We start from the raw sequence: 22356 nt of genomic DNA, 5'->3' as shown, positions 1-22356 counted from the left end.
ACATATAGAAGAAAACAAAGATGTTTGCTTTATGTACAAATACAAACATCCTCATAACAAAACAAGGGGAAATATAAATGCCATCATAGTCCTCAATTCTGAAACAGATCACATGGTCTTAGTTCATGTTTATCACTACCTTCTTCCCTATCTGAACCATGTTTCCTTTAACCTCAGCAAGCACTTCAGCTGGCCATGGTTCTTTGCCTGGTGCGATGAGCCAAATTTTCATTCTTGAAGTTTCTGGGCCATTGGTACTCCTGCCTGGATTGGGTCATTCTGACTTCTCTGAAGAATCTATCCCTTTTCTGTCCCATTTAGTTCAGACTGGCAGTGTTTCCATCTATACAGATCTTGCAAGAAAAGTGTTTGCCTTGCATGCAGCTTACAGGGATCAAAAGCATCAGACAATAGAACTTTTCACAAATCCTTTCTGGATAACTTCTTCTCCAGTACTGGCTTGTACTGAAATGGATGGCTGGTTATAGGTTTTGTCAATCCTCACATGAGGCTATAGCCTCTGGGATTTCTCTTTCTGGAAGCCCAGAGTTCTCCAGAGCATCAATTTCTGTTTCCTTTGTACACAAGTTTTCAGTTCTCAGCTTATCTCTTTCCTCTCATAATTTACTATGAGCTGCAAGAAGACTTTAATGGCAGGGCATGTAGTACTAAGAGAAGCCCTAGGGGATCTCCTGTATTCTAGGAAAACACTTCTTTATCTCTATGTTATAGTTGCAGTGCTATTTCCCCTTGATAGTCAAGATCAATAACCCCAGCCAGTACAATAATCCCCTTTCTTGCCTGTTGATTCAGAAGCATGAGAAGCCCAAAGTGGCCAGGTGGCAGTCTTATCTTCCAGTTCAACTGGATAATTGTTGTGTCTCCTGGTGGAAGAGGAGTTAAGACTTGTAGACCAGCAAAGCTTAATGTTGCAGGGACAGGAAGCAAAAATTTTCCTAGTGGATGTCTATGAGTGATAGTGAGAGGATCCACTCCTATGTCTACCCCTTGATTCCTGGACCTATGAATCCTGGCTATAAGAGAAACAGAACCATAGAGTGGATCCTGATTCAGAGCATACACAGCATCCTGGAGAACACTGTCCCAGCCCTGCAAGGTAGTGCCACATAATTAGCACTCGAATTGAGTTTTCAAAAGGACATTCCACCATTCTAACAATGCAGCTACCTCTGATTGATGGGGATCATGGTAAGAGCAGAATATTCCATGAGAATGAGCCCATTATCTCACTTCATTTGCTGTGAAGTGGGATCCTTGATCAGAAGCAATGCTGTGTGGAATACCATAATGGTGATAAGACATTCTGTAAGTCCACAGATGGTACTTTTGGCAGAAGTATTGTGTCCAAGGAAGGCAAACCCATATCCAAAGTACATATCTATTCCAGTTAGAACAAATCACTGCCCTTTCCATGACCACTTTGCTTATGAGCAATGAGAGGAGTGGCTGGAGAAAGAGGCTGACTGGTATCCACAGAATGGTATCCACATCTTATCCACATGATTATTAAAATCTTCCTCTGCTAAAGTCACCCTCTGGTAAGCATTCACATGGGACACAAATATCTTCATGGTTTTTTTTTTGCCCACTCAGAAAAGTCTATTCACACACCTCTTCACCAGATATCTTTGTCACCATTTTTCCACTCATGTTCCTTCTAAGTCCCTGATCATCCAGCCAAATGATTGGAACAGCCAATGAATCAATATACAAACACCTCTGGCCAGTTGCCCTTCCAAGCAAAATGAAAAACCAGGTGCACTCATTGAAGTTCTGCCCATGGGAGGATTTCCCCTCACCACTGTCCTTCAGGGGCATCTCAGAAAGGGGCTGAAGTGCTGCAGCTGTCCACTTTTGGGTATTACCTGCATATCATGCAGAACCATTTGTAAACCAGGCCCAAGTTTTCTCTTCCTCAGTCAACTGAGTGTGAGGAAGTACCCAAGAGGCTATAGCTCTGGAGTGGAAAGAGAAGGTAATGTGGCAAGAATAGGGTCCAAGGGCATTTGGACCACTGTCTTGTGTAACTTACTGTGCCTCCAGGAACTGCTTGAGCCCTATCTCCTATATACCATTTCCATCTTATGACCAAGTGCTGCTGTGCATGCCCAACTTATGGCTTGGTGGGTCTAACATCACCCAGTTCATGATAGACAACTCAGGTATCATGGTGACTTGGTGGTCTATGGTTAAGCATTTGATTTCTACTAAGGCCCAGTAACAGGACAAAAGCTATATCCCAAAATGAGAGTTTACCTGCAGAGCATGGCAAGGCTTTACTCCAAAATCTTAAGGGCCTGCATTGTGATTCTCATATAGGGGTCTGACAAAGTCTCCAGATATAACCTTCATTTACTTCTGACACTTTCAGCACCATTGGATCTGTTGGATCATATGGTCCAAGTGACAGAGCAACTTGCACAGCAGCCTGGTCCCATCATAGAGCTTCATCTTGTTCCAGTTCCCACTTAAATCTTGCAGCTTTTCTGGCCACTCAGTAAATGGGCCAGAGAAGTACACACAAATGACGAATATGTTGTCTCCAAAATCCAAAGAGACCAACTAGTTTTGCCTCTTTTTTTGATAATAGGAGAGGCCAGATGCAACAGCTTATCCTTCACCTTAGAAGGGATATCTCAATATGCCCCACACCACTGGACACCAAGAAATTTTATTGAGGTGGAAGGTGCCTGTATTTTTGTTGGATTTAGCTACCATACTCTGCCACATAAATACCTTACCAACAAATCTAGATTAATTGCTACTTCTTGCTCACTAGGCCCAATCAACATGATATCATCAATAAAATGGACCAGTGTAATGTCTTGTGGGAGGAAGAAATGATCAAGTCCCCTGCAGACAATATTATGACATAGGGATGGAGACTTGATATACCCCTGAGGTAGCATAGTGAATGTATACTGCTCATCTTGACAACTGAATGCAAACTGCTTCTAGTGTTCCTTACTAACAGATATTGAGAAAAAAGCATTTCCTGACCAATAACTGCATACCACATAACAGGGGATGTCTTGATTTGCTCAATCAATGACAGCACATCTGAAACAGCAGCTGCAATTGGAGTCATCACCTGGATAAGCTTACAATAATCCACTGTCATCCTCCAATATCGATCTGTTTTCTGCACATGCCAAATAGGAGAGTTGAATGTGGATATGGTGGGAATCACCACCAATGCATACTTCAAGTCCTTAAGAATGGCACTCATCTGTGCAATCCCATGAGGAGTCCAGTGATGCTTCTGGTTTACTGTTTTGCTAGGTAGGGGCAGTTCTAGTGGCTTTCACTTGGCCTTCCCTTCATTAATAGCCATCACTCTATGAGTTAGGGAACAAATGTGGGGATTGTGTCAGTTGCTGAGCATATCTATTCCAATTATGCATTCCAGAACTGGGGAGTTAACCACAGAATGGGTCAGGGACCCACTGGGACCAATTTGAGATAGACCTGAGCTAAAACTCCATTGACTGCCTGACTTCCATAAGCCACTACTCTGAGTGGTGGACCAGAGTGAGATTTTGGGTCTCCTGGAATGAATGTCGCTTCTGAGCCAGTGTCTAATAATCCCCCAAATATCTGATAATTTCCTTTTCCACAATGCATGGTTAAACTGGGAAAAGGTGGTAGGTTCCCATGGGGAAGGCTGGGAGGAAATTAACAGTATAAATTTTTGGCAGTGTATCAGGGTCCTTCATCTCATTCAAAGGCTTCTGGGTCAGTAAACTGTCTCAAGTTTGGGAAATGATTAAGGGACCATGGCTTTCTGTTTTGGTAATTCAAGTTAGACTTTTGTTCACTTGATTTAGAATTCTGCTTATACAGTGCAAACAAGAATTTAGTAAACTTCCCATCTATTTTACTTCTAGGTGCTGCATGATCTACTAGCCAAAACCATAAGTCTCTGCAAGTCAGATTATTTTGACTGCTATTTTGAGCCTGCTGTTCAACCATGCCCACTTGTCTTTGGTGATTAACTGATGCCATGTGGATTCTGCCAACTTGGAATCTGATTATGTCCACTGTGTTTAAGGATTCCAGCTCAAAGACAGCAGTTCATAGTTATACTTTACCTATAGAGAAGGGTGACTACAGAGCTCTTCAAGTATGATGGAGCTAGTCTCACAAATTTATTCTTCACAGTCCCTGATAAAAGTGTGTCCTCTGGACATTCCTGAGGCGTGTGTGTATCTTCCATGATAAATTCACTCTAACATTCCAGTCATTCAAAGCCTTTGGATCCCCTCCTCTGCATTATACCAGAGGAGTTCTGGCATTTTGACCTCAGGTAATGTTAGCCACCTTTGAATCATGTTTCAGCCAAACCATTAATGCCCTTTTTAACCCCTCAAGCTACAGCATTGTAGGCAGAATCTCTGCTTTGTGGGTCCATATCAATACGTTCAGACTGATAAAACTTAATACTCCTTCCATCATTATCCAACAACCCTAGTATCCCTTCCCACTCATATTCCTCTGATTTATGTCTATATAAATTGGAAAACTCATGCAGTTCTTTTGGAATATGGCATACTTCCTCATGGGTCACATTTTGTACCTCACCTTTCAGGGCCTGTTGGGACTTTTGTCTATTTATGTTTTTAAGTAAAGAGCAGTGGTGAGGGTCATTCATGAAAAGAATTAGAAGTATCCTTCAAACAAATTACCTCAGGATATTCCATTACAGTTTCATCCAGTGAAACAGGATTAATCTCTCCAGACAGAGGTGTGAGTACTGCTTCCTCAGGGCAGACGATTACAGGTATAGCAGGCACTGAAAGGTTAATCTCTTTAGGTAGAATTTGGATGGCAGGCTGCTCAGGGATGACTGGAGGTTGGGAAGCTGTTTCCTCAATGCAGGCTGGAGGTGGGGTAGCTGTCTCCTCAGGACAGATTAGAGGGGAGGGTCTTACCTCAGGGCAGACCATTACAGGCATATCTAGTAAAAACTCAAAGCAGAATCCAGGTTTCAATGTCCCACCTGTCATTATTTTCATCCCATATGTCACCATCCCAATTTTCAGGATACCATTCTTTTCCAATCAACATCTTTGCTTTAAGAGCAGACACCCTGTGAGGTTGAGATTTTAGCTTATGTTGTAAATCTGCTACTCACACAATGAGATTCTGGGTCTGGGTTTCAGAAATCTCAAGTCTGTGACCACAGGAAATAAGATTTTCTTTCAGGACACACATAGAAATATTTGCATTTGTCATATGGGGTTTAAATTTCAAATCTGAAGTTTTCAGCTCATCCCTTTCTCTTATGACTCTATCCAAAGTATCTGAGAACAACCAGCCAACCTCATTATACCTTTTAACTCCAATAAACTCCATTAAGGAGTCAAAAATACTGTCACCCAGAGCCTTGCCTCATGCAAGAGTATGATCAGGAGAATCAAATGATGATATTTTGCTTATCTCCATTGCCAAATCCCAGCATGGATTTTCAGTGCCATCTTGATTATTGAAAATACCATCATTAGTTTCTTTGAATCTAATCAGAGCAGAAACCAATTATAAAAGCCCATTTTAAGTTTATGTTTCTCAAAAAAACACTCCTGTACCAAGCTTTATGAGTTAGGGTTCTCTAGGGAAAAAGGACCAACAGGAGATAACTGTAAATAAGAGATTTTATAAAGGTGTCTCACACAACTGTGGCAATGCACAAGTCCAAATTCCGTAGTGCAGGATACATGAGTCCAAATTCTGTAGGGTAGGATGTATGAGTCCAAATTTCAGAGTGCAGACAGTGAGCTGGCATCGCCATTGAAGGTCTTTGATGAACAATCCAGGAGAGGCTGAATGGCTCAAGAACAAAAGTTCTCTCTCTTCTCCATTAAAAGTCTTCAACTGTTTGGGTTAAATAGTGCGTATTGAATTATCTCATTGTGGAAGCCACACCCTTCTTGATGTAATCAGTCAAAGATGCAATCAATTGACTGATGATTTAATAAATCAGTCTTCTGGTGTATTATCCAGTTGCAAGCGCACTTGCAGTAACAGGATAGACACCTGGGCACCATCACCTGGCCAAGTTGACACATGGACCTAACCATCACAAGCACATTCTCTGGTAATTTGGTAGAGTCTGACCACCACTTTTCAGAGAAAGGAGAGCTTTTGCCCCAGAGATGCAAAGTCTGGGTGGCACCCAAGTGCTTGTGGAGAGTGGGGCAAAGAAGATGTTCTCCCCAAAGCATGGATATGTTGGAACCCTCACCCCATAATTTGGTGAGAAAAGGGCTGCCATGAAGACCTTTGGAAAGGGTGGGACTTCCACTCTCTCAAGCCCCAAGGATAAAACATCATTTTGTAAATGACTCTCAGACTTTGAAATCTAATGAAATTTGCCCTGTGGTTTTTAGGAACTGTTTCAGACATTTTAACTCTTGTTTTCCTTCCAATTTATTCCTATGGCAATATGAATGTTCATCCTATGAATTTCCCTCCTTTGTATATTGGCAGCAGACAGCTTGTTCTAGGTTTCACAGGTCCACAGCCAGAGGGGAATTTCACCTTATGAAAGACCATGCCTCTATTTGATTTTGATAAGATCTTGCACTTACCTATTGTTACTTAAATGATTTAAGCATTTGGATATTGTGATGGAATGAATGTACTTTGCATTTGTAAAGAACATGTGTTTCTGGGGTCCAGTTGGTGGAATGTGCCAGTTTGAATCAATTATGTCCCCCAAAAAGCTGTGTTCTTTAATGTAAACTTGTTGGGGCAGACATTAATCTTTTTGAGGGTGTGACTCTTTGATTAGGTTGTTTCCATGTAGATGTGACTCACCCAACTGTAGGTGAGACATTTGGATTATATCATTTCCATGGAGGTGTGGCCCCACCCATTCAGACTATGTCTTAATTAGGTCATTGGAGTCCCGTAAGAGACTCAGCAAGAGAGACAGGAGCTGGAGATGGCAGAGATATTTAGAGATGCTTGAAGACGCAGACAGAAGGATGTTTGGAGATGCTAAGCTAAGAGATGAAGCCCAGAGTTTGCCCTGGAGGAGCTAAGAAAAGACCCCCAGATGCTTAGAGAGAAAAGTCCTGGGAGAAAGAAGCAAGACAAATACCTGGGAGAAAGGAGCTAAGACAAATACTCAGAGACATTTGGAGAAAGCCATTTTGAAACAATACAGGAGCAAAGGATCAGCAGACACCAGCCACATGCCTTCTGAGCTGACAGAATTGTTCCGGACACAATCAGCCGTACTTCAGTGAAGGTATCCACCTGTTGATGCCTCAGTTTGGAAACTTATGGCCTCAGAACTGTAGATTTTTGACCCAATAAAATCCCCTTTTGAAAAGCCAATCCATTTCTGGTGTTTTGCAAAATGGCAGTTTTAGCAAATCAGAACAAAGTCTTAAAGCCTTTTGACCCTCAATTCTTCCTATAATGACTGATTTCATATTTATTTGATTATTTTTATTGTGCCATTTCAGGTATCTTGTTCTCTAGTTCCTGAGTGCTTTCTTCTGCCTCTTGAGATCTGCTGTTGTATGTCTCCATTGTGTTTTTCATCTTTGAAAACATTGTGTTGTGCCTTTCATTTCCATGGTTTCTGACAGTTGTTGTTTTTCAGTTGACTAATTTATTAAATGAGTAAATAAAAATGTGTAGGTCAATCATGAATGGAAACTTGACGTAAATAAAAGGTAAATGATTGTTAAAAAGTTTTTGCCATAAATGTAATAAAGACAATATTATGTTATTAAATTCAAGCTAGTTGCCATCGTCTGCCAAATGCTAAGTGCCTGGGGCCTGCTGTGCTCTTCTTATTTTTTTTTGTTAAGATTTATTCACATACCATACAGTCATCCAAAGTATGTAATCCATTGAACACATTACCATCGTGTAGTTGTTCATTCATCACCCTGATCATTTTTTTAATCATTTTCCTTTTACCAGTAAAAGTGAAAGCAAGAATTAAAAAAACCAGTAAAAACAGAACACCCATATTGTCCCCCTCCCATTCTTTCTTTAATTTTTGTGGTTTTTTTTTTTTGCCCCTGTTTTTCTACTCATCCATCCATACACTGGACAAAGGGGAGTGTGATCCACATGGATCACATTGTCACCCCTCATAAGCTACATTGTTATACAATCATCTTCAAGATTCAAAGGTTCTAGGTTGTAGTTTGATAGTTACAGGAATTTACTGGTAGCTATTCCAGTGCATTAAAATGTAAAAAAAAAAGGTTACCTATATAGTGTGTAAGAATGTCCACCAGAGTGACCTCTCAACTCCATTTGAAATCTCTCAGCCAGTGAAACTTTATTTCGTTTCATTTCACACCCCCCTTTTGGTCAAGCAGATGTTCTCAGTCCCATGATCCCAGGTCCAGATTCATCCCCAGGAGTCATATTCTACGTTGCCAGGGAGATTTACACCACTGGGAGTTAGGTCCCATGTAGGGGGGTAGGGCAGCTAGTTCACCTGCAAAGCTCCCCTAGCTAGAGAGAGAGGGCCGCATCTGAGCAACAAAAAGTTACTCAGGGGGAGACTCTTAGGCACAATTATATGCAAGTTTAGCCTCTCCTTTGCAGTAATGAGCTTCATAAGGGCAAGTCTCATGATAGAAGGACCAGCACATCAAACCACCAGTCCTAATGTTTGTGACAACATCAGCATCAGTCCAGGTGAGAAAGTCCAACACTTCTGCACTTTCCCCCAGCTCCTCAGAGGGGCTCTGTAAATATGTTTTTTTTTTTTTTTATTCTCTGCCCAAATTACTTTGGGATGTGTCACTATTTCACTCTTACCTATACTAACCTACCACATCTCATTTCCTATTCAAATTTCCACATAATTGTGGTGTTTGAACAAACCGACTGTAGAGTTATTCCTAGCCCCATTTTTGAAAAGACTGTTATGTCCCAGTTCAGTGGCTTTGGGGGCCATATCAAAGATCTGTCAACCATAGATCTGGAGGTCTATCTCCAAATCCTCAGTTTGATTCCATCAATAAATATGTCTATCTTTGTGCCAGTACCATGCTGTTTTGACTACTGTGCCTTTACAAGTCATGAAGTGTAAGTCCTCCCAATTCATTTGTCTTTTTTAGGGTGTTTTTAGCAATTCAAGGCATCTTCCCTTTCCAAATATATTTGATAACTAGCTTTTCCAAGTCTGCAAAGTAGGTTGGTGGAATTTTGACAGGGATTGCACTGAATCTGTAGATGAGTTTGGATAGAATTGACATCTTAATAACATTTAGCCTTCCTATCCATGAACATGGAATATTTTTTCCATCTTTTTGGGGCCCTTTCTATTTCTTTTAGTAGAGTTATGTAGTTTTCTTTGTACAGGTATTTTACATCTTCGGTTAACTTTATTCCTAAATACTTGATTATTTTAGTTGCTATTGAAAATGGTATCTTTTTCTTGAGTGTCTCTTCACTTTGGTCATTTCTAGTGTATAGAAACATTACTGACTTATGTGCATTAATCTTGTATCCCGCTACTTTGCTAAATTTGTTGATTAGCTCTAGTAGCTGTATCGTCAATTTCTCAGGGTTTTCCAGATATAAGATCATATCATCTGCAAACAATGACAGTTTTACTTCCTCTTTTCCTATGTGGATGCCTTTTATTTCTTTGTCTTGCCGGACTGCCCTGGCTAGCACTTCCAGCAGAATGTTGAATAACAGTGGTGATAGCGGGCATCCTTGTCTTGTTCCTGATCTTAGAGGGAAGGCTTTCAGTCTCTCACCATTGAGTTCTATTCTGGCTGTGAGTTTTTCATATATGCTCTTTATCATATTGAGGAAGTTTCCTTCAATTCCTACTTTTTGAAGTGTTTTTATCAAGAAGGATGTTGGATTTTGTAAAATGGTTTTTCATCATCTATTGATAAGATCATGTGATTTTTCTCTTTTGCTTTTTTAATGTGTTGTAATACATTGAATGATTTTCTTAGGTTGAACCATCCTTGCATGCCTGGAATAAACCCCACTTGGTCATGGTGTATGATTTTTTTAATGTGTTTTTGGATTCGATTTGCAAGTATTTTGTTGAGAATTTCTGCATCTATATTCATTATGGAGATTGGCCTGTAGTTTTCCTTTCTTACAGCATCTTTACCTGGTTTTGGTATTAGAGTGATGTCAGCTGCATAAAATGTGTTCCATTTTCTTCAGTGTTTTGAAAGAGTTTAAGTAATATTGGTGTCAGTTCTTTTGGAAAATTTGGTAAAATTCCCCTGTGAAGCCATCTGACCCTGGGCATTTTTCTGTGGGTAGCTTTTCGATGACTGATTGGATCTCTTTGCTTGTGGTTGGCTGGTTGAGGTCTTCTATTTCTTGTCTGGTCAGTCTAGGTCATTCATGTGTTTCTAGGAAATTGTCCATTTCTTCTACATTATCTAGTTTGTTGGCATACAGTTGTTCATAGTATCCTCTTATAATTTTTTTTTTTAATTTCCTTGGGATCTGCAGTAATGTCACCTCTCTCATTCATTATTTTGTTTATTTGGGTATTCTCTCTTTTTGCTTTTCTCAGTCTAGCTAGGGGCTTGTCGATCTTGTTGATCTTCTCAAAGAACAAACTTTTGGCGTTATTTATTCTTTTTTTGTTGTTCTCTATGTCATTTATTTCAGCTTTAATCCTTGTTATTTCTTTTCTTCTGCTTGGTTTAGGATTAGATTGCTATTCATTTTCTAGCTTCTTCAGTTGCTTCATTACTTATTCAATTTTAGCTCTTTCTTACTTTTTAATGTATGCATTTAGAACTATAAATTTCCCCCTCAGTACCACTTTTGCTGCATCACATAGGTTTTGATATGCTGTGTTCTCATTTTCATTTGTTTATATATATTTAGCAATTTCTCTTATTTCTTCTTTAACTGTGTTATTTAACCTCCAGGTATTTTTGAATTTTCTAAGTCTCTTATGGTTATTGTCTTCTATTTGTATTTCATTGTGATCAGATAATCTGTTTTGAATAATTTCAATGTTTTTAAATTTATTGAGGCTTGTCTTATGTCCCAGCATATGATCTATTCTGGAGAAAGTTCCATGAGCTCTAGAGAAGAATGTGTATCCTGGTGATTTGGGGTGTAATGTTCTATATATGCCTGTTTTATCAGGTTTTTTAGGTTTCCAATTCTCTTATTGTGCCATTGTGAATGTATAATGTCCCCCAAAATTCCATTATCTTTGATGTAATCTTGTGGGGGCAGATGTATCAGTGTTGATTAGATTGTAATTCTTTGAGTGCTTCCATGGAGATGTGCCCCACCACACTGTGGGTGATGAGTCTGATTGGATGGTTGCCATGGAGTTGTTACCCCACCCATTCAAAGTGTGTCTAGATTAAATCACTGGAGGCATATAAATGAGCTGACAAACAGAAGGAACTCAGTGCAGCTGAGAGTGACATTTTGAAGAGGAGCTACAGCCAAAAGGGACACTTTGAAAAATGCACTGGAACTGAGAGAGGAGCTTCAGCTTACAGAGACATTTTGGAGATGGCCTTTGAAAGCAGACTCTTGCTTTGGAAAAGCTAAGAGAGGAGAAATGCCCCAAGAGCAACTAAGAGTCACATTTTTGAGGAGCTGAAGCCTAGAGAGGAATATTCTGAGAAAAAGCCATTTTGAAACCAGAATTTGGAGCAGATACCAGCTGTGTGCTTTCTCAGCTAACAGAGGTTTTCCTGATGCCATTGGCCATCTTCCAGTGAAGGTACCCAATTGTTGATGCATTAACTTGGGCAATTTATGGCCTTAATACTGTAACTGTGTAACCAAATACAACCCCAAACCATTTCTGGTGTTTTGCATTCTGGCAGCATTAGCAAATTAGAACATTTTTGGTACCAGAGAAGTGGGCTGCTGGTCCTGCTGAGTTTGCAAATACCAAACATTTTGGAATGGCTTTTTAAATGGATAAAGGGAAGATTCTGGAAGAATTGTGAGGAGCTTGATAGGAAAGGCCTAAACTGCTTTGAAGACACTGCTTTTGGAAATATGGACTCTAAATATTCTTCTGATGAGGACTTGAGCAGAAATGATGTATGTGTTTTTGTAAACTGGAAGGAAGATGATCCTTGTTTTAAAGTGGCAGAGAATTTGTCAAAATTGAGTCCTGTTGTTGGATGGAAGGCAGAATTTGAAAGCAATTACCTGGAAAATTTAGCTGATGAGATCTCCAAGAAAAATATACAAGTAGCCTGGCTTTTACTAGCAGCTTATAGTAAAATGTGAGAGGACAGAGATATGCTGAGAAATGAACTCTTCCTTTCAAAGAAACCAGAAATTGATGGCCTGAAAATCTCTGGGCTTCCAGAGTGTGAAACCCCAGAAGCTACAGCCCAACATGAAGATGTAGCCAAATATGGAGTCCAGCTTCCATTTCAATACAAGCCAAGAATGGAAAAGGAGTTAAGCAGAAAGGATTTGTGGAAAGTCCTATTGTCTGATGGATTTTACCCTTTGTGCTTCATGTGAAGCCAACAGAATTTTTGCAAGCTCATTACAGACAGAGCCACTGCCAGTTTGGACTGGAGGAGAAAGATAAGGAACAAATTGAAGGAAAAATTTCCTCAAATACAAATCCATGGAGGTTGAAGTCTGGAGTTGAGAGACCACAGGCTGGAGAGCAGAGTGGCCCACAAGCATGGAAAGGGTGAGTTTGCCCCAGAGTTTTAGGACGGGCCTTCCACCTCGATGCTCCAGAAGACTTTTGCCACTCCAGGCCCCAAAGAGGGTGAAGCACATTCCGAGGGAATTGGGGAGAGCCTGGTCATCACCCCACTATTCTGAAGGGGTTGAGCATGTGCCCTGGAGATGGAAGAGAACCTGGGTGCTGCCCCAATGTTTGAGTTGGGTGGGGCTGAGAAGGTAGTCTCCCTAGTGTGTGGATATGTTGGAGAACTCACTCCAGCATTTGGAGAGGAAAGGGCTGCCAAAAAAGCCCTCAGGAAGGGTTAGACTCCTGCTCTCTCAAGACCCAAGGAAGCAATGTTCTGTAAATGACTCTCAGACTTTGAAATCTAATGGAGATTGACCTGCAGGTTTTAGGAACTGTTTTGGTCCTGTGAGACCTGTTTTCCTTTCAGTTTCTCCTTATGGCAATGGGAATATTTATCCTATGACTCTCCCTTCTTTGCACATTGAAAGCACATTACTTGTTCTACATTTACAGGTCCACAGTCAGAGGGGAATTTTGCTTTTGGACAGACCACACCTGTAACTGATTTAAAGGAATCTTGTACTTAACTATTGTTACTGAAATGATTAAGTTTTTGTGATATTGTGATGGGATGAATGCATTCTGTATATGGAAAGATTATGTCATTTTGGGATCCAGTGGGTGGAATGTGCTGGTTTGAATGTATTATGTCCCCCAAAATGCCATTATCTTTGATGTAATCTTGTGTGGGCAGATGTATCAGTGTTGATTAGATTGTAATTGTTTGAGTGTTTCCATGGAGATGTGCCCCACCCAACTGTGGGTGATGACTCTGAATGTATCGCTTCCGTGGAGCTGTTACCCCACCCATTCAAGGTGTGCCTAGACTATATCACTGAGGGCATATAAATGAGCTGACAAACAGAAGGAACTCAGTGCAGCTGAGAATGACATTTTGAAGAGGAGCTACAGGCAAAAGGGACACTTTGAAGAACACACTGGAACTGAGAGAGGAGCTTCAGCTTACAGAGACATTTTGGAGATGGCCTTTGAAAGCAGACTTTTGCTCCAGAGGAGCTAATAGAAGACAAACAGCCCCACAGCTACTAAGAGTGTCATTTTTGAGGAGCTGAAGCCTAGAGAGGAACATCTTGGGAGAAAGCCATTTTGAAACCAGAACTTGGAGCCAACAACAGTCATGTGCCTTCCCAGCTAACAGAGGTTTTCCAGATGCCATTGTCTATCTTCCAGTGAAGGTACCCAATTGTTGACTTGTTACCTTGGACACTTTATGGCCTTAATACTATAACTGTGTAACCAAATAAACTCCCTTTTATAAAAGCCAATCCATTTGTGGTGTTTCGCATTCCGGCAGCATTAGCAAACTAGAACAGGTTGATTTATAAGAGAGTATGTTGTATTGAAGTCTCCCAAAATTATTGTGAAATATCTATTGCTTCTTTTAGTTTGCCAATGTTTGTCTCATGTATTTTGGGGCACCTTGATTGGATGCATAAAAATTTATGATTGTTATTTCTTCTTGTTGAATTGTCCCTTTTTTTTAGTGTATAGTGGACTTCTTTGTCTCTCATTACATCCTTGAATTTAAAGTCTATTTTATCTGACATTAATATTGCTACTCCTGCTTTCTTTTGGCTGTAGCTTGCACGAAATATTTTTGCCCTCCTTTCACTTTTAATTTCTTTGTGTCCCTGTGCCTAAGGTGAGACTCTTGTCTGCAGCATATTGATGGTTCATGTTTTCTGATCAGTTCTGCCAGTCTATATCTTTTAATTGGGGAGTTTAATCCATTTACACTCAACACTATTACTGTGAAGGCATTTCTTGAATCAGCCTTCCTATCCTTTGTTATATGTTTGTCAGATATATTTTTCCCCTCTCTCTCTTAATGTCCTTTAACTTAGCCATACTGTATCTCTCTAGTACTGAACCTTTCTCCACATCTCTCTCTCCTTTCTTTGTTTCTCTGCTGGTAGTGCTCCCTTTAGTATCTCAAGTAGGGCAGGTCTCTTGTTAGCAAATGCTCTCAGCATTTGTTTTCCTGTGAAAAATTTAAGCTCTCCCTGAAATTTGAAGGAGAGCTTTGCTGGACAAAGAACTCATGGTTCGCAAATTTTCTCTTTCAGAATTTTAAATATGTTGTGCCACTGCCTTCTCACCTCTGTCATGGCCAATGTGTAGTCACTGGTTAGTCTTATGCTGTTTGCTTTGTAAGTAATGAATTGCTTTTCTTTTGCTGCTTTCAGAACTTGCACTTTCTCTTCAGCATTTGACAATCTGATCAGAATATGTCTTGGAGTGGGTTTATTTGGATTTATTCTTTTTGGAGTTCATTGGGCATTTACGATTTCTGTATTTATGTTGTTTAGAAGGTTTGGGAAGTTTTCCCCAACAATTTCTTTGAATACTCTTCCTAGACCTTTACCCTTCTTTTCCCCTTCTGTAACACCAATGACTCTTTTATTTGGGCATTTTATATTGTCCATAATATCCCTGAGGTGTATTTTGATTTTTTTTTTTTATTTTTTCCCCATTCTTTCTTTTGTTCTTTCACTTTCCATTCTGTCTTCTTCAAGGCCACTGATTCACTGTTCAGCTTCCTATAATCTAGTGCTAGAGTATCCAGAATCTTTTTTAATTTGTTCAACTGTTCCTTTTATTTCCATAAGATCATCTATTTCTTTTATTTACTCTTGCAAATTCTTCTTTATGCTCTTCTAAGGTCTTCTTAATATCCTTTATATCCTGTGCCATGATCTCATTGTTTGTCTTTAGTTCTTTGTTTAATTGTTCCAAGTACAGTGTCTTCTCTGATCTTTTGATTTGAGAGTTTGTGTTTGGGTTATCCATATCATCTGGTTTCTTCATGTGCTTTAAAATTTTATGTTGTTTTTGGCCTCTTGGCATTTGCTTATCTTGATAGGGTTCTTTTAGGATATGTAGGATTATTAGAACAATTATCTCTAAATTGTCAAGTCTACAGCTTGGTTTAATACACTTTCTCTCACTAGCCAGCAGTTAGCATCCCTGAGCCACCTATTTCCCTCAAGCCAGTTCTCCCCAACTTTGTCTTTTTGGTGAACAAGGGTCCAAATTTTGTGGGGGTCCAATTGGTGCATCAAGTTTCCATGTGTCATTGGTGCTGCCTGCCCTGAATGGGGGGCATGTGTCTGAGTGGTTAGGAAGAGAGGGCTGCTTTAATAATCAAAAGTCCCAGGTGTTTCTGGAGATTTCAAGCTGTTGCAGGTGTCTAAACCTTCAGTTCAGTCTCACCACAGTTTGCCTCTGCCATTGACCCACAAGTCCTTCTAATGGTTTATGGTCCCTGGGGCTTCTGAGTGGGTCCCTCTTCCAAGCCATGCCCTCCTACAGCCTCTGCTGAGGGAAGACTGTGCTACATCATAGGTGAGCACGGTTCCCCAAGGGAAGTTCTAGGCCATGGAACATGTAGGGGTGTTCCCAGCCCACTGAAAGATGGCTGTAATGGGCATATTAATTTCCCCCTTTTCACACACCTCTGTCTTCCTAGCTCCAGGACAATTAGCTGTGGGTGTGCAAAAGGCTATCATCCATGCTGGATATTGAGATGTGTGCACATGATGCAGGAAACACTTTCCACCACACTGCATTGTGTAGCATAGCTCTGGGCTGTGGTGCTAGGCAGCAGTGTTCCCAGCCTGCCCTGAAGATGGCTGTATGGGGTGTGGTTATTTCCCATCTTTTTGCTGACCTCTGCTTTCCCAGCTCCAAGACAATTAACCATGGGTGTGTTATCATCCATGCCAGATATTGACGTGTGCCCACAGGTTGTGGGGAAGCAGTTCCCACCTCACTTCACTCTGCATCTCTTGCTGCCAGATCCACAGAAGCTTTTGGGTTTTTAAACTAACCTGTCTCCAAATGTCAGGCCCCAGTTTCCCCCTACTGCAGAAAGGCTGCACGCTCTCCAGCAGGCTCACTCACTCATTTCAGAATGCAGACTCCCAGCTTCACCAAGTGCACAGTTCTTGTGGATTTACATACTTGTCCAGCTGCTGCATCACTGGAACTAGTGTTCTGGAACACTTTCTGTCTTTTATCTAGTATCTTTTATGGAGATTTTTTTTTGCCCTGTTTCTCCTCACTTATCATCTTCCAGTCTTCCAAAAGGTTATATTTTAAGGTTACTATTACAATTTCCAGCTTGCTTACAGTTTTAAGATTATATTTTAAAAGTTACTGTTACAAAACCAATGAAAAGACACCTTTCACAGTGTTTTCAAATTGTCTCTGCTTTGGCTGGTGGTTTCCTTTAGATCTGAGCCCTCCTATCAAGCAGATAAGCCTGAGATGAATGCAAAGTGCAGGATCATCTCTTTCTCTTTCTGATCCTGAGTGGAGCTACAGAGCCTGCTTCTTTTCTTGGCCTTATGTGGGATATTGTACTTAGGAACTCCTTCCCACCATTTACAATGTATAGGAGGTTGAACACCCCCTCATTACGTCTGAAATTGACTTTCTCCATTTCCTGGTTGCTCTATTTTATGATTTAAGGCAGGTAGTCCTTTGCCCCAGATTAGTAAAACTTAATTGTTTCTTACATAGTTTTTACTACTTGCAAGTTGCTTTTTTGGCTTCATAAGAAATTCTAGGAGCCTGAAACAAGTTTTCTAGTCCAGTCTTTCAGAGCTTCTCTTGATAGATTGACACTGACATATGAGCAACCCTGTGTGTGCATAGTAATTACTCTGCTCCTTTTGGAAAATGTCCAGGGACCCACAATGGTAGTGCAAACTGGCTCCATTCTGCAATGAGGAGGGGTTGGCTAGCAGCCAGCAAGTGTGCAGGTGGTTCTACTATGCATTTTCAAGACATGTTTTCTTTATTCAACACTTGCCCAGTTACTATAAACCTGTAACTGCTTTTTGTAGTTCTGAGGAAATGTAACTGTCTTTAAATTTCCTCTGCTGCTTTTTGCTGAGAAGTGTTGTAATAATGGTTGTCCTCAAAGCTGGCCCCCAGTGATCTGAAGTAACTGATTAAAACAAGTGATTGGTGATCAGACCACACACCTGAGGAGTTTGGAAGGCTAGGTCTTTATATCCCACCTTGGTACTAACAAGCTATAGCAGGAGCCTGGGCTGCAGTCTCCACTACAGTCAGCTCTGATGTTGGGGGATGGAGGATTGTAGCTGCTGCTGGGAGGTATAAATTCATTGACATTTACCTCAATTTACTGGCCTCTTTTTTCAGATCTTCCTTGGATACTGCACAATGTTACAATAGACTGCAGACTTTCAAATTAGTTGATTCAGACAGTTCCTGCTAATTCAATAGTTGTTTTGGTAGAGGGATTGATTCCTAGAGCTTTTTATTCCATGATTTTCCCTCAATCCTCCCTTTCTTTTGTAATGTATGTGTTACAACTATACATTTCCCTCTGACTACTGTTTTCACTGCAACCTTAAGTTACAGTGCATTATGATTTCATTTTCATACATCTCAAAGTATTTTCTAATTTTTTGTCATTTCTTCTTTAATTAATTTGTCATTTAAGAATGTGTGTTTACTTTCCTTACATTTGTGAATTTTTAAAACTTCCTATTGTTACTGATTTCTAATTTCATTCCAATACATTTAAAGGTGCTTCTTTGCATGATTTTAATGTTTATAAATGTATTGAAAACTGTTTTGTCATATAACACGGTTTATCTTGGAGAATGTGGAGATTGTGCCATGTGCAATTGAGAGGAATATCAATTCTGTTGCTGTCGGGTAGAATATTCTATATATGTCTGTTAGGTCTAAATTGTTTATAGTGTTGTTCAGCTATTCAATTTACTTATTTATAGTCTGTCTACTTGTATTCATAATTGAAAGTGGGGTGTTGCAGCTCCGACTACTATAGTTGAAGAAGTGTCTATGTCTCCCTTCAATTCTGTCAATGTTTGTTTCAGGAATTTTAGGACTTTCTTTATGGGTGCATCTATATTTATAATTGTCATGTATTCTTGACTGACACTTTGGTAATTATATAATGCCCTTCTTTGACTTTTGTAACAAGCTTTGTCTTAAAGTCTACTTTATCTGCTGTAATGTATACTCATTCCAGGTCTCCTTTGTTATTAGTTGCATGGAATATTTTTCCATACCTATACTTTCAACCTATTTATGTCTTTGAATATAAAGTGAGTCTCTTGTAGACAGTATATAGTTGGATTATGTTTTTTTAAACCCGTTCTGTCAATCTCTGTCTTTTAATTGGAGAATTCAATCCATTTACATTTAATGTAATACTTCCATTTTACTATTTGCTTTCTATATATGCGCTTTGTCTTTTGTTCCTTTATTCTTCCATCGTGTCCATCTTTGTATTAAATAAATATTTTCTAGTGCAGCATTGTAATTCCCCAAAGAAAGGCTTTTATAATATTTTCGTGCTATTTTCTTAATGATCTCCCTGAGTGTTACAATTAACGTCTTATTTATAAAATCCTGTTTGGATTAAAATCATAATTAATTTAAATTGTATTTATAATTTTTGCCTCTATATAATTCTTCTCCCCATTATCTTGTTATTATCACAAAATAGATCTTTATAAATTGTATCTCTATCAATATAGATTTATAGTTACTGTTTTGTGCAATTGTCCTACAAATCAAATAAAAAAATTACAAAGAAAAATACATTAATATTAGCTTTCAGATATACTTAGTTTCCTTCATTTATGTTCTTTATTTTTTGTGCAGATTAGTTAGACCATAGGGTCCTTTCTTTCAGCCTCATGGACTATCATTAGCAATTCTTGTGGGATGGGTTTAGCATCAATGAACTCTCTCAGTGTTTGTTTATATGACTGTATCTTTATTTCTCCTTCATTTTTAAGAGCAATTTTGCCAGATATAGAATTCTTGGTTGACTTTTTTTTTCTTTCCATGGTGTGTGTGTATACATATATATGTGTGTGAATACATATATATATATTCATTCACACTGCCTTGTGGAGTCCATGGTTCCTGCTGCAAAATCATATGTTACTCTTATTAAGGATCACTTGTGTATGATTTGTCACTTCTCTTGCTGATTTCAAGATTTCCTCTTTGTCTGAGGCTTTCAACATTTTGAGTATAATTTTCTCGGTGTGGATACCTTCCCTATTCTGAAATTTCTATTTAGTTGCTTTTTAAAATTTCTGTCTCTTTATTGATATTCTCTATATGGTGAGACATAAATCTCATTGTTTACTATAGTTCTTTGGATATGGTTTCCTTGTACTCTTTGAATACATTCAAAATAGCTGATTTAAAGACATTGTGTATCAAGTCCAATGTCTGGGTTTCTTCAGGGACAGTTTCATTTCCCAAATATGGATCATACTTTCTTGTTTCTTATCATGACTCATAATTTTGTATCAAATACTGGGTATTTTGAATATTATAATGTGACATTCTGGAAATCAGATTCTCTCTATTCCTCAGGATTTATTGTTCTATTTTTGTACTTGTTTTTGTTTGTTATTGACTTTTCTGCAGTAATTTTGTAAAGTTTCATGGTTTACTATATTCTTTGTTGTGTGATGACTGAATCTCTGTTTCTTTAGTTCAGATAGTGATTGAAAAAATATTTCATTTTACACCTGGAACTAAAAAATCTCCAATATTTGCAAATTGGCTCTGTGTGTATGGTGGGGAATATGTTCAAAATTCATCCAGGCTGTCTGCAACTATGCTTTAGCCTTTACTTCCTGCTTGAGTGGAGCATGAAAGTTAGCCAGAGGTGGAAATCTTATGTTCTTCTCAGGCCTTTCCTGTGTATTTGCAGAGCTCTGGACATAGGAGTGGTCTTTTTGACTCCCAGGAATATGTTGTAGTTTTTCAAAGTCCTTATTCCCCAAAGCAACACATTCCCCAGCCTTTTCTCACAAACTTTGCCCCAGGTGACAGCATCTAATACATTTGCTGATAAATGTTTTTAACAAATGTTCCCCCAGTTGCTGACCAAGCAATGGGATAGTTCTTAGTTGAGATAAAGGCAAGCCATTTGAGCATGTCATGATGGTAGCACAACATTGTGAAGGCAATTAACAGCACTGAAATACATATCTGACTATGCTTAAAAGGGAGATTGTTAGGTTGTATATATAGTAATAGAATAAAAATTCAAAACAAATCCATGGAACTACACTGCACAGTGAACCCTAATGTAAATCATGGACTGTAGTCAATAGTAAAATTGTGAAAATGTGCTTTTATCAATTCTAACAAATGTTCTACAGTAATACAAGGTAGTAATTATAGGACAGTAAATGGTAATCCTGCATTTCATCCTTGATTGTTCTGTAAACCCACAACTTCTTTAATAAAGAATAAAAAGAAAAAATTATGAAGAATTTCAAGAGGATAACCAACAGCATGTGGACCCTTTCTGAGCACAGGGCCCTGTGCAACTGCACTGGTTGTGAATCTAATTAGTCAGGCCTGCATCAAGATCATATAAACTATCAAATTCCTTTAATTGTCTCCTTTCCCAAATTTAACTTCACTCATACTCTTTATTTCCTGTTTGCCACTTCTAACGTGAACAAACTCAACTGATGATGCCTGAAATCAACAGTACCTCCTACACTCTAAAGCTCTTCCTTTCCTGCCTTCTACCTAAACTGGCTCCATCAATTATTCCATCTTTCTCCCTTATGTTCAATTTTATATCTTGACATTTTCCTTTAGTTATTCCTCTTTCCTCCCTTTCAAACTAAGCTTGTAGGCAGAAATTGGTACACTTCCTATTTTTGTCTTCCACTCCTTTCTCATTCTACCTAAAACAAATGCAATCTGGTTTATTCCAAAAAGACTTCTTGGAATCTATTTTCTTCACAATTCCCACTGATACCTTTATTGCTAATGATTTGCCAAGAAGAGAAGGAAGGTAAGGCAAATGTACCTGAGGAAACATATGAGTGAACAGCATATGTAAAAGCATAGTATCATGAAAAAACATGGCAATTATGAAAAGTATTTCAAAAAGGCTGAGGAGTCAGTTGTATTCTATGGTATTTCAGTTTTTGTTCTTGAAAAGCAGATAACAAGATCAGATTGATATCAAAGAGACTGATTCTGGGAAATGACTCTAAAAGATAAAATGATGAAGGAGCAGGAGTAGACTGGGAAAATCTTCAGACTGCAAAGCAGATTGACGTCTGTGGGAGAAGAAATGGAAAGAAGAAGGATTGGGTTAGAAGTTCAGACTGCAGTAAATTTATGAGAAATCCTGTCATGCATAACAGGAGTCCCTGAGAAAATATTGCCTGTCAGAGGAGTCCTGTATCAAGCAGAAATGGTCCATCTCTAATATTTACAACATGTTCAATCATTACCCAGGAAATTCCCAGAGGAAGCTTGGTGGAGCAACACAGCATATCTACAGGTGTGGCAGTCAGAATCTCTCAGTAAAGTATGCTTTCCATAGCAGGTTTCCTTGAAGGGAGAATTTGAGCAGTGCATCTCTATGGAAGCCACACTCCACCACTTGCACTGCATGGATGCACTTTGCCATGCATGTATGGAGAGCAGCTCTTCCACAGTTCTTTATAAATGCAATTCGATTGAGATATGATCACATACCATATAATCCATCCAACATATACAATCAATGGCTCAGAGTATCATCATATAGT

This window comes from Choloepus didactylus, chromosome Y (genome assembly GCF_015220235.1).
Source record: "Choloepus didactylus isolate mChoDid1 chromosome Y, mChoDid1.pri, whole genome shotgun sequence".
Lineage (NCBI taxonomy): Eukaryota > Metazoa > Chordata > Mammalia > Pilosa > Megalonychidae > Choloepus > Choloepus didactylus.
The sequence above is the reverse complement of the archived record's forward strand: the minus strand, read 5'-3'. Positions refer to the sequence as shown.